This window comes from Suricata suricatta, chromosome 7 (genome assembly GCF_006229205.1).
Source record: "Suricata suricatta isolate VVHF042 chromosome 7, meerkat_22Aug2017_6uvM2_HiC, whole genome shotgun sequence".
Taxonomy (NCBI): domain Eukaryota; kingdom Metazoa; phylum Chordata; class Mammalia; order Carnivora; family Herpestidae; genus Suricata; species Suricata suricatta.
The window spans coordinates 126,960,315-126,972,688 of NC_043706.1; the positions used below are offsets into that span (position 1 = coordinate 126,960,315).

Here is a 12,374-nt window from a genome sequence, read left to right on the forward strand (position 1 = left end):
AAACTTATTCCTTGCCATGTACATGCATGAATGGTTGAATAGATTCTGTTTACCAAAGAATCCAAATAATGAAACGTGACATACAAAGAAGGTCAAAGATAACCAAACCAAATTATACTGCATTGTTTGCAGACTGTTGATTCTGTTCATTTTAACAGTTTTCCAACATAAATGTACAACATAAAGGTCATGATGAACAGGAGTTAGATTCAGCAACCTCAGCTCACTTTACAAACTGGTTTTCTTGCATTCCTTCAAGTGATAGCTCCAGGAAAATTGTCAATCTAGGGGTGGAGTTAGCCTCCAAAAGGAGGACAGGAGAAGGGGAATGATATGAAGGACTATATGAGGGTGGAGAGGATATTAACTCTCCAAGTTCTGATTTTCTCTTAGTGCCCTAGAACTCAAAGGTGACAGATGTTGGTTCACCCCTTAGTACACAGTATGCACTTTCATCTTTGTATGAGCCTCTCAAAGCCTCAAGAAATGCAGAATTCCTTCAGTGGGCTTTGGTTTTAGATTTCTAAGCTTAGTAATTGTTATAAGTTTAAGAACTATGTTCTCAAACATTATGTTATAAGACTCCTTTTAAAAATTACAATTAACCATCCCAGATAATAATTTCCATATTCTAGGAGAAACATTTTCATTTTAAGGTACCCATAAATTATTTGAAATTTCTCTTATTTTCCCTTTCCATCCTCTAATTAGTAGAGTTTGAGTACATCAGATATATGACATTTCCGAAAGCATTAAATATATTTTACATGCAGGTGTTTATCACAATACCATAGTTCCTTTTCTTAATTTTTTTTTTAGCCCTTGACTTATGCTTAGAAGAGGCTAATTTATTGAAACAGCAAGTCAGTTCCTGGGTCCACTAAAAATAAAATTAACATGATACTTTACTAATACAATGAATCATTAAAATGTCCTGCCATGAAGATAAACTCAAGAGGGCCTGTATTCTAAAAAAAAAATTTAAAAAAAAAGTCAAATTATGTAAAATGCCTACAATACCCAAAAGCATGTTGAGTTTAGTTTTCTCCTCCAAGGCCCAGAAGGTGAGTAGTGATATTTTCTGGCAACTCAAACAGCTGAGCAGACAGCAGATTACCAACCAAAGGAGGAGGTGCCACACACATAGGCTTGATGGCGTGAGGCCAGCAAGCAAACTGGGATGACTGGCTGGCACCTGAGTGAGTGTACTTGCGGTCATCTCCTTCAGAACTTGCATAATAATTCACCTGCACTCTCTTATAACCCTTTGGCTTTCTACCTCCTATTAAAGTGATTTACAAAAACATTTTAGGTTTCCTACTGGATTAAAAGAGGCTTGAATGCAGGACCCATGATTGGCTCATATCTGTGTTCGCATCACCAAGCTCAATGTCTTACCCCCAGTTTGTGATAAGTAAATATTTGCTGGACAACTGAAATCTCATAAGAAAAGCTTGAATGTTCTCTTCCAGGGCCTGTCCTGGGTGCTCACTTTTGCCAGCAGGAAGTAAGAAGAATGAAGATTCCCTGTAGTGCTACACCACTTGCAATAACACTTATGAATGAAAGATGTAATAAAGGTAAGCTGTGTCTATGTTTGTCCATTCTCAACTTTCCCCTTTCCCTTATAAGAAGAGCATGAGAACAAGGTTTCTTCTCCTGAAGATCTAGGTTACTTCCTGACATCAAGAAAGCCAAGAGTCCTCAGTGAATAATAGAGGATGTGCATACATTTCCCAGAAGACTTAAATGATTAAAGACAGTGACTTAGGCAATATTAAATGTAGAGCTTCTTCATTTCTATTATGAATCTGCCAAAACTAGAATTTCATGTTTTATCCATTTTGTTCCCTCATAATCATAGACACAAAGGGTGAAATTTTCGTCTTTAATGCATGCTCACAGTTGCTTTTAAATTAATCATGAGCTGTGTTCATGCATTTGGCAACTAAATTTGCTTCCATGGAATATTTCATGACTTGATGCTACATTTATACAAGTCTTAAATACTGCTCAAGAAGTACAAATGATTCCAATACAAAAATATCAAGAAAAGGAGACAAAAAACCTAAATACATGATCAAGTATTTTAAAAACAAATTTACAACCCAGTCACAGACTAAGCTGAGCACGATTTTTGTTTTGCATTCTCCTTATATTCTAACTAACATTTCTTAAATAATCCTGTTAAGAACATGGGACTTGCGGGGTCCTCTAGCAAAACTCACTTTAAGTTAGAAATAGCAACCACTTCTTTCATCATACCTATACTTGACAGATATTGCCCATTAGTCTTTTCTGCTGAACCTTAGACCCTTCTATTAAACTATTTAAACATCAATTTTGGTGGTTAAGATAAAACCTACTTGCCACTCTTGCTCAAAACCAGTTCTTAGCCTTTTGAATCAGAAACACATGAAAATCCAAGTAAAAAAAATCTACATACCCAGCAAAATTCATATATGCATAAAGCTATTTTTATACTATTGGTTTAGTTTGGGCACTCCTGAAGCTTATCTATTAATATTCATGAGGTCTATCAACTCATGGGAACAACCTCTGCTCTAGACCATGTATTTTCTAAAGAAATGCAGAAAAAAATGGAAAGTCTTCTTCATGAAAATGAGTATTTGATTTCTCCTTTTTCTCCTTAAATTCCCTTTCTCTTTCCTTCCCCCCATATGCTTAAACATCTAAGATTTATAGCAGTTTCTTTTTCTCCAAGTGGTGACCAGCCAAAAAATGAGTCAAACTCTCCACAAGTAGGTAGGAGTATCTTCGCATTGATATTCTCTGAGGCACCACCTACAGAGACTCATAGGGGTGGAGAAAACTACATGGGTGGATGTCAGAATGCAACTTCAGTACACCAGGTAAATACCTTTCATTGATATCAAAAATCTCATTTTTCACTGCTTTATAAATTGCTATTTAGCCTTCTTTCTTTAAAAATGCAAAGTAAGTGTTACTCTGGATTCATACTTACCATTTAAAAGTAACAGGAGAAACCTATCAGGGGACCTTGGGAAAAGGAAAGGGGAAGAAAAGTGTTGGAGAGAGGGAGGGAGGCAAATCATGAGAGACCTTTGAATCCTGGGAACAAACTGAGGGCTGAAGAGGAAGGGGGGAAGTCAAAAGAGGGTGATGGTCATGGAGAAGGGCACTTGTGGGGAAGAGCACTGGGTATTATACAGAAACCAACTTGGTAATAAACTCTTAATAATAATAAAGTTAAAAAAGTATCACAAATGCTTTGAGAAAATTCAACAGTTTCCACTTTGAGACTTTCACAAGACCTCAAACCATGTCCTTGATACAGAGGTGCTAATTAATCCATTGCTGTTTTATAGGCTAATAGGCAAGACTGGGATCTCTAGAAAGCAGATATAACAGTGGTAAACTATTATAATGTTATTAGTATGTAAACCCTGCCCAAGTGGCTCAATCAGATAGGAATGCTTTCCCTCATTACTAGTTTCTTGAACATAGTGCTCTATTCAAATCCTCTCTATTAAATTTCATGTCATGTGATACTAAGTTTTTTGGTTCATATTACAAACTTAAAAATTTTTTTCTTAATGTTTATTTATTTTTGAAAGACAGAACACGAGGAGGAGAGGGAGACACAGAATCTGAGGCAGAGTCCAGGCTCCAAGCAGTCAGCACAGAGCCGGACACAGGGCTTGAACTCACAAATTGTGAGATATTGACCCGAGCCAAAGTTGGACACTTAACTGACTGAGCCACCCAGTCACCCCTTAAAAACTCTGACACCATTGTTTATGGGGCATCCTAGAAAACATTTAGCCATAAACTGTATATTCTATTTTCTTTTCTTCTCTTACTGTTTTTCTTTCTTCCTCCTTGTTCTCATTCTTTTTTTTAAACTCTCATTCTGTTCTAAGGAGACTGTCTCTTTTGGTTCATATGGTCTTTCACCAAAGCAATTCAAGTGACAATGCCAGAGGACAGAATATACTATAATACTGAGATTTTCCCCCAAACTCCAGGCAGTTGCTAGTGGTCTTTTCTACCCTTCTTGAAATTGCCTCCATTGCCTCTCAGAGCATCCCTTTGCCAAAAAGAAAGATGGGCATTAGAGAATTCAGAGAATATGGAATCCAAAGACATTTTAAAAATTAAATTAGACTCCAGATAGATTTTAAAATAATCTAGTGGAGACCATAGTCTTAAAAGACAAGGGATATGTAGTTTGAAAGAGCCAGATTTTATCTTTTTCTTTTTCTTTCTTTTTTCTTTTCTTTTTCTTTTCCTTGCTTCCTCCCCCTCTTTTTTTAGAGGTACAGTGAGGGAGAGAGAGAAAGAAGAAAGATTACTGAATTATAAATGTTTGGCTTTGAAAATCTGGGGACAAATACCTAATTAAGGCAAAAATCTATACATAAAGAATAGAGTCGAAAGCAAAGTAGAAGAATTTAAGAGTAATTCCCCTGTTCAAAGTAAGATAAAACTGGGCAGATATGGCATAAGGATAGGCATTTAATCAGAGGAATAGAATGAAGGGTTCAGAAATAAACCCATACATCTCAGGTCAATTGAGTTAACTCACACTGAATCTAATACTAAATATAAGAGCTAAAATCACAAAATTCTTAGAAGAAAACATAGAGGTAAATCTTATGACGTTGGATTTGGCAAAGTCTTCTTAGATATGACACCAAAGGCATAAGCAAACAAAAAAAAAATAATTAACTTCACTAAAACTAAAAACAAAAGAAAATAAATCAAAAACAAAAAAAATTATGCATCAAAAGACATTATCAAGAAAGTGAAGAGGCAACCCACAGAATGAGAAAGAATAGCTTCAAATCATATATCTGGTAAAGATTTAATACCCAGAATATATATTTTAAAATACTAAAACATAAAATGTCTCCAATAAAAGCTGTTCAAAACTGGATAAAGGACTTGAATCAGCATTTCTCTAAAAAAGAAGCATAGGAAAAGACGTTCAACATCCTTAGTCATGAGGGAAATGCAAATTAAAACCACAAAGAAATGCTACTTCATATCTACTAAAATGCCTTTCATAATTTTTTTAAAAAATCAAACCAAAACAATAAGTGTCAGCTAGGATGTGGAGATATTGACACTTTCATACACTGCTAGTAGGAATGTAAAGTGGTGTAGCTGCTGTGGAAAACTGGAAGTTCCTTAGAACGCTACACACAAGACCCAGTAATTCCATTCCTGGGTGTATACCCCAGAGAACTGAAAACAGGGATTTGAACACATACTTACACACCAATGTTTATTGTAGCTTTCTTCACAAGAGCTATAAGGTGGAAAAAAACAAAATATCCTGCAACAGATAAATGGATAAACAAAATGTGGTATATAGAAACAATGGGATATTATTCAGGCACAAAAAAGAATGAAATCCTGACATGCTACAACATGGATGAACCTTAAAAACATTAAGTTGCACAATTGCGTGGATTAATGCCACTGAATTGTACCCTAAAACATTAAAATGGCTAATTTCATTATATCTATATATCTCTATCTATCTATCATCTATCACCTCACTCACACACACACACACACACACACACACACACACAATTAGGAAATATGTGAGAAAGAAAAAACTAGAAGAAATAAAATGTCCTTGAACTCCTAAGAGGTGCACTGGTGAAGTGATATTGAGAATCTCAAAAGGGCCTTTTGCTTGTAACATCTAAGACACAGAGTATGAGAATTTGTTCATCATCTGTCAGAAGGCAGCTTGGATGGCTATCAATGGCCACAGGTCAAAGGAGATGGAAACTCTCCATGCAAGCCAACAGGCACAAATACCTGCACCATGGATCAGACCCCTCTCCTCTGATGCTCAGTCCTTCTGCCTTGATGTCCTGATAGAGTATAAGCTTTTCTCTTATACTTTGGGAGTTGGATAGAAAGGTGTAGCTTATGAGAAACCTGAATACTCTGAAGTGGCAAGAGACTAAATCAACTCCTGGAAAGGACTGAACAATTCCAGCATCCCTACTTTATTCAATAAGTATTAAGCAAAGTCTGTTTGTCAAAGAAATGTTGACAAAGAGCTTCTAAGGGTTTTTAAAAAGCAAGTTCTTTTTGTTTTCCTGTAGAAATATTGTGAATCATGATACAGATATTGGTAGGTTTATGAGATTTCAGGAAACCAAAGAGGGATGTATAGGGGGGCAAATTGTTCCCACAAGAGCCAAGGCTAACTGGGTCTCATTTTCAACTTGACACTGACAACTGGGGCTCAAAGCCAGGGCCAAGACTCTGAAAAGAGTAAGGAATTGGGGTAGAGGGCCAGAAGAACCATGTGCTACCTTTCAAAACAGGCTGCTGTTCCACTCTTCTTTCCCCCTTTAAAGGAAGCTCTCCTACCTTCACATCTGAGTCACTTGGGGAAAATATCATATCAAAGGAGGATTCTTCAGTAAAAACTGCTTATACTTGAGGTAACAACTTCACCCAGAACTTGTTTCCCACATAATACTTTAGTACCAAGGGCAGAAGATAATCCCGCATCCATGTACTTCCTTATGTGTGGGAGGACACATCTGAAGGACAGATACTGGACAGTATGGAATACTGGACAGTATGGCATAATGCTTATAATGGGATAAAAGCATGGTCTTTACAGGGATAAAAAACATTTAGCATGGACTTAAATGTGGAGAAATAAAATTCTGTGAAAACCATCCTTTTACCCATCGAATCATTTGGCACTTGTTTCCTAAGTGAAAAGATAGATAGAACTGAGAACCTAAGAGTCAGTTGAGTTTATAAATAGATTTTGGAACTCAGAGCAAAAACAGTAGCTGAAAGCCAGGGCATTTTTGATTTGTAAGTATCAACCTTTTTTTAAATTATAAGGTGTTTAAGTACGAAAACCTCAACATTAAACATAAAGAGCCAAAATCATGAAGGACCCATAAATAGAGGCTGAAAGGATAGTTACCTCCTCCATTTTTCCAACCTCTCAGAAGAAAAAGATTTCTAGGCTAGTGAGGAGAATGCTTAGAAAAGAAGAAAAAAAATTAAGTGAACTAACTCTTTATGGTTCTCTGAGAAAGAGAGTCCTGCCCCTCAGCCCCTGAAAAGAGCTGAGCCTAAGATATGGAAACAGCAGGAAAGCCAGATGAGTTTGCTCGTATCCCAGAACATAGAAGATGTAAGGCTCCCTTCCCAAAGTACAGCCTAGAGAGGCTTCACAAAGCCTAGAAAAACTTCACAAGGAGGCTCCATCCAACATGACCCCAGAAGAGCAAGATGGCTTCTGGTAAGTGAGCCTACAAGCAGGCCACCAAAGTCATAGGCACCCAAGGTGTCTTAAGGAAGACAGTTCCCAAGTCCTCAGAGGGGAAGTACATATGGTTGAGAGTGAGTCTTGCATTAGAAAGAGGACATTTCTGAGCACTTGGATCTGGAATCCAGGAACTGTGGAGATGGGAGCAGATGCGAAAAACCAGCAACAAACAGCATGTGGCATTGGCCAAGACAGGCAGAGAGCACTGGAGGAGCAGACCCTCCTCTTCACTAATGCTGTGATCCTACTGTCAACTTCCTGGGACCTCAGCACAATCCAATAAGGAGTAGCAAGGAAACCTTTTACTTGACTGATTGTGTAACTAGATTCGGCACTATTTTAACTAAGTTTACCTGAATGTGAACAAATTTAGTTTTCTGCTGTCTAACAGAAATGGCGTCTCATGAAAAACAAACAAATTTTATTTCAAAAAATTTAAGTAACAAATTTGAACTTGAATTTTGTAAATTCAAGTTTTTCCCTATGAAATTTACACAAATCACATGTGACTTCTAATCCAATTATATTTCAATCCTGGGGTTGCTTCAGATTATTTTATTTTTTTGTGTATATTTCCATATTTGCAATTGCTTGATTTACTTCTCTTAATATTCTCCTGAACATATCCATTGTGTGGAGCTTTCACTCATTAAATTTTGTTATTGCTCCAAACTAAAAGAGCTATCTAACGCTTTGCAATTGGGGTTTAGAATTTTTTGAGTAAAGATGTCAGAAGATAGCTGAACAAATATGCCTTGTGGATATGCATAAAACGAAGAGGCGGGAAACAGTCGGCCTGCTCTGTCCCGGCAAGCTTAAGGAGAGGGACCACCACGGTTCTTTGTTTTCCAAACCTTGCTGCAGTGCTGAGCACCATAAAATTGTCCACTATAGATGATGGATTAATACTTATGAGTAGAGTTGGATTGGAAGAAATAGGATTTAAGTCCATTGGCATAAATATGGCTTGATTTCAGTGTTGTTTATAAATTGGCATACAACTGTGCCTGCCAATAATCTACCTCTCCAAGCTGACGACATGAGTAAATGAGTAAATGGCTAAGTGCGGATATGTGGGGGGGTAAGCTTCATTAAATCCTAATCACAGCGGCACTGTTTCGGGAGGGCTTTGCTTAACTCAGAACAACCTGGAAATGGTTTCTATATTCCAATTTATAGGATTGGTTCCCTAAAATTCCTTCAATCCTGATTCCTCAAATCTTGCTGGATCTCTTGAGATGTTGTTAACCCTCAGGCATGGTTTTTGCAGTTAAAGGACAGCCTTCCGGGCCGCTGCATTCAGGGCCTGCTCCACCAGTAGTATGAACCCCCAGAAAGTTACTCAATCTCTTTAAGCTTTGTATTCTTTATCTATAAAACAGGAATAACTAGCCCCCTTCATTTGGGTGTTGTAGCTGTTGAATTTGGTTTAAAAAATTTAAATGCTTAGCACTTTTATTTGCAAGGTGCACAGTGTGGCAGACATTCAAAATCTGGGGGTATTATGCTAAGTGAAATAAGGCGGAGAAAGATAGATATTATATGATTCCACTCATATGTGAAATCTGAGAAACACAACAGATGAACAAAGGGGAAGGGAAGGAAAATAGGATAAAAACAGAGAGGGAGGCAAAACACAAGAGACTCTTAAATACAGAGAAAAAACCTGAGGGTTGTTGGGGGGGGTTAAATGGGTGATGAGCATTAAGGAGGGCACTTCTCAGGATGAGCACTGGGTGTCATGTAAGAGATGAATCACTGGGTTCTACTCCTGAAACTAAGACTATACTCTATGATAACTAACTTGAATTTAAACAAAAAATAAAGAAAGAGGGGGGGGAAAAAAGCTGATATCTCTTGATATCATTATGCAAAAAATGTAATGATCAGATGCTATTCTTTAAAAATTATAAGGATGAAAATTTTACTTGTCTATCCTTTCTTGAATATTTTATGTGAAACAAAGGCATCTTTCATCTAAGTTATATCATATTCTGTTATATGTATCTACACACACAATATATTGTGGCCAAAGTGTTGGGTTCATAGTCCATCCCCGAAAGTATTCAGAAATCATTACTCATCATATTTTCATCACACAGAGTCATTCATTCAGCACCCCTCTGTCCATCTGTGTGCCATACTGTGCATCGTGAACAGAGGGACCCTTGTGCCCCAGTGGCTTCACAGGAAAACTTCCCAACACTACACTGTTCCACACAGAAACAACTGATCAAACATTGAATGAATAAACACATTTCAAAACTAAGCAAGTAAAAAGCATGTTACCAACAAATCTGAACTTGAAATTAACCTCTTGGCATTGTCTATATAAGCATAGAGCTTAGCAAAGGGATGGTATCTTCTAAATAGGTCAGCATGTAGGAAATAAAATATCTTAACATTCCCCCAGCTGGTTCAGAAAACATACCAGAAACAAACATGTGTTATTTGACTCTACTGAACTCCCTTTAATCCCCATTCAGTTCCAAATATATTTGGGACATTCAAGAAACACATAAAGAAATATTAGGAAGTCAGTCATACTGCTATATCACTAATCACTTAGGAATGCATATTCATTTTTCTATCTTTTTTTCTGGCAGTGTAGAAAACTTTGTAAAGCATATATCAATATGAAGCATTATTATTTTTATTATTTCATAAAATTCTGCAATCTACATGTGCATGCCAGGGGCTAAGAATGATTTTACAATCCAGAAACAGCCACAGATGCACTTATTGCCAGCTTCTTTGCATATATATCTCTGAGGTTGGCCTCATTTCTTAAGCTACATAATGGCAAAGAAACTATATGAAAAGTGAAACTCATTCAGTCTTCCAGATGTTCTTGTTAACATGACACCAAACAATGAAACAGTTGATTAATTAACTGAACCTCCTCTATGAAATATCCCTATGTATTTGAATTTTTGTGTACTGTGTATTACAGATTTAAATTTAATACAATAGTTATAGTATCAACATTTCTGTGAATTTGAGGTTATGCATATACATTGAACTAGTAGTATGCATCTATATCACAATTTGGTTAGATGCTTGTTGAAAGCATAAAGATCATGATTTATTGAAAACTGTGTTTTTTATTTTCTGAGTAAACTGGTATGTCTCTTTTGGTTAATATCTTCACCATTGATGAAGCAACTCAAGAAATGGATCCATCTTCATCCCTTCTTTCTGCCACACTCTCTGTAGTTGTTTTGGTTCCATCCCCATTTTAATTGTCCTATTTTAGAATCTCATGGTCTCTACCTTGGATTTTGCTTTGGTTTTGTATCTTTAAGAGGCAGTTTGTTGTAACATTTAAAAGTATGGATTCTGCAGTCAGACCAATGAGTTCAAACCTGAGCCCACCACTTACTTGCTATGGAACCTGTATAGCTTCCTCATCTATAAAATGGAGTAAATAATAGGACCTACCTCTTGGCATTGTGTTGAGAAGTTAATATGTATGAAACACTTAGAATGTACCTAGCACAAAATAAATACCATGCAAGTGTTAGCCATCAATTTCTCCTCTTTTGATGTCATCCTTCTCCCAAATTCAATTATCTTTCCAAAGTAAATGCCATCATGCACTCCAGCTCAGAAACCTGTGAAGGCTCCTTCTTCATATAAATAACACCATTTAAACCTTTCACAGCCTTGCCTTAGAGTGATATTCCAGCCTCCTCCTGGCATACCCACCTCCTGTACTCCAGGAACATTGGACTTTGCCATATTTTACACATCTGTGTACTTCAGGTCTCCTAGCTTCACTCACATCATTCTCTTTGATTAAAACACCCTTCCTGATGCTCTACCCAGTCATTGTCTACGCTTCATACAAGGCCCCATTCAAATGGCAAGTTCTTAGGGAAATTGTCCCTGAAACAACATAAGCAGAAGGGGTCATCCCCACATGTGTTCTTCCACATTTCTGACACCAGCATATGACTCATCACACTAGCAGATATTGTCATTACTTGCTTATGAAACTTTTCACCCTAGGTTTGTGTTCCATGAAGAGAAGGATCATGTCTTAATTATATATATATATATATATATATACATATATATATGTATATATATATAGATATATAGATATATAGACAGTCCAGCATATTACCTGACAAATTCTAGGAGCCAAATAAGTAAGTGGTATCTGTTGAATGAATAAGAACCCTTTAACAGAAATTCACTTCTTTCACAAGATTCAAGTTGAATCTTAATTCCTTCAAAAAACCTTCCCATTTGCCTCGGTTCAAATGATTTCCCCCACTTTTAACTCCTCCACTATTCTTTCTATCTGTCATTCATCTGACATTCGTAATATATTGCATTGTGATTTTGGTTTCTTTTTTTAATGTATCTATAACTCAGATGTCAGCTAGAGCCTTTCTACCCATTAAGATCTATCTTGGTGTGTCTCAAATCCTTCTCTTACCAGGCCTTAACACACTACGAGATTCTGGTGAATTGCTGGGGATGGCTTTTAAAAACCGTTTATTTATTTATTTATTTTTGAGCGAGAAAGAGAGAGAGGGCGCATGAGCAGAGGATGGGCAGAGAGAAAGAGAAGGAGAGAGAGAATCCCAAGCAGGCTTCACACTATCAGCACAGACCCTGCTATGGGGTTTGATCCCATGAATTGTGAGATCATGACCTGAGTCAAAATCAAGAGTAGGTTGCTTAACCAACTGACCCACCCAGGTGCCCCACTGCGGGTGGTTCTTATGCTTATATTCATCTCTGACTCTGAACTCTTTCTTTGGTGCAATTCTGAACCCTTTCTTCTGTGCAATTAATTGTGTGTGGATTATCTTCTCCTATCCTTGCTGTTTCTATTCTGCTCCTGGTTATATCAGATGTGGAACTCAGCCCCTTTGCCTGATGTCTACAAAGCAAAACCAATCAATGATAGGCAAATAAACCCCATTTATATAAGATTTGATACACTTAACCAAAAGTATGGAAAGCAAGAAATGTATATCACAATTACAGAAATATCTAGTCAGTTGCTATTTTGCACCTTATTCATTCAGAAATATGTGTGTGTGCACAC

The 12,374-nt window shown here is 37.0% G+C and overlaps 1 long non-coding RNA gene across 1 annotated transcript in view; it reads right to left on the reverse strand.

The window, feature by feature from the left end:
- The window catches only part of LOC115297081, a 142,634-nt gene that overhangs the window by 93,226 nt on the left and 37,034 nt on the right, over window positions 1-12,374 (reverse strand). The window lies entirely within an intron of this gene.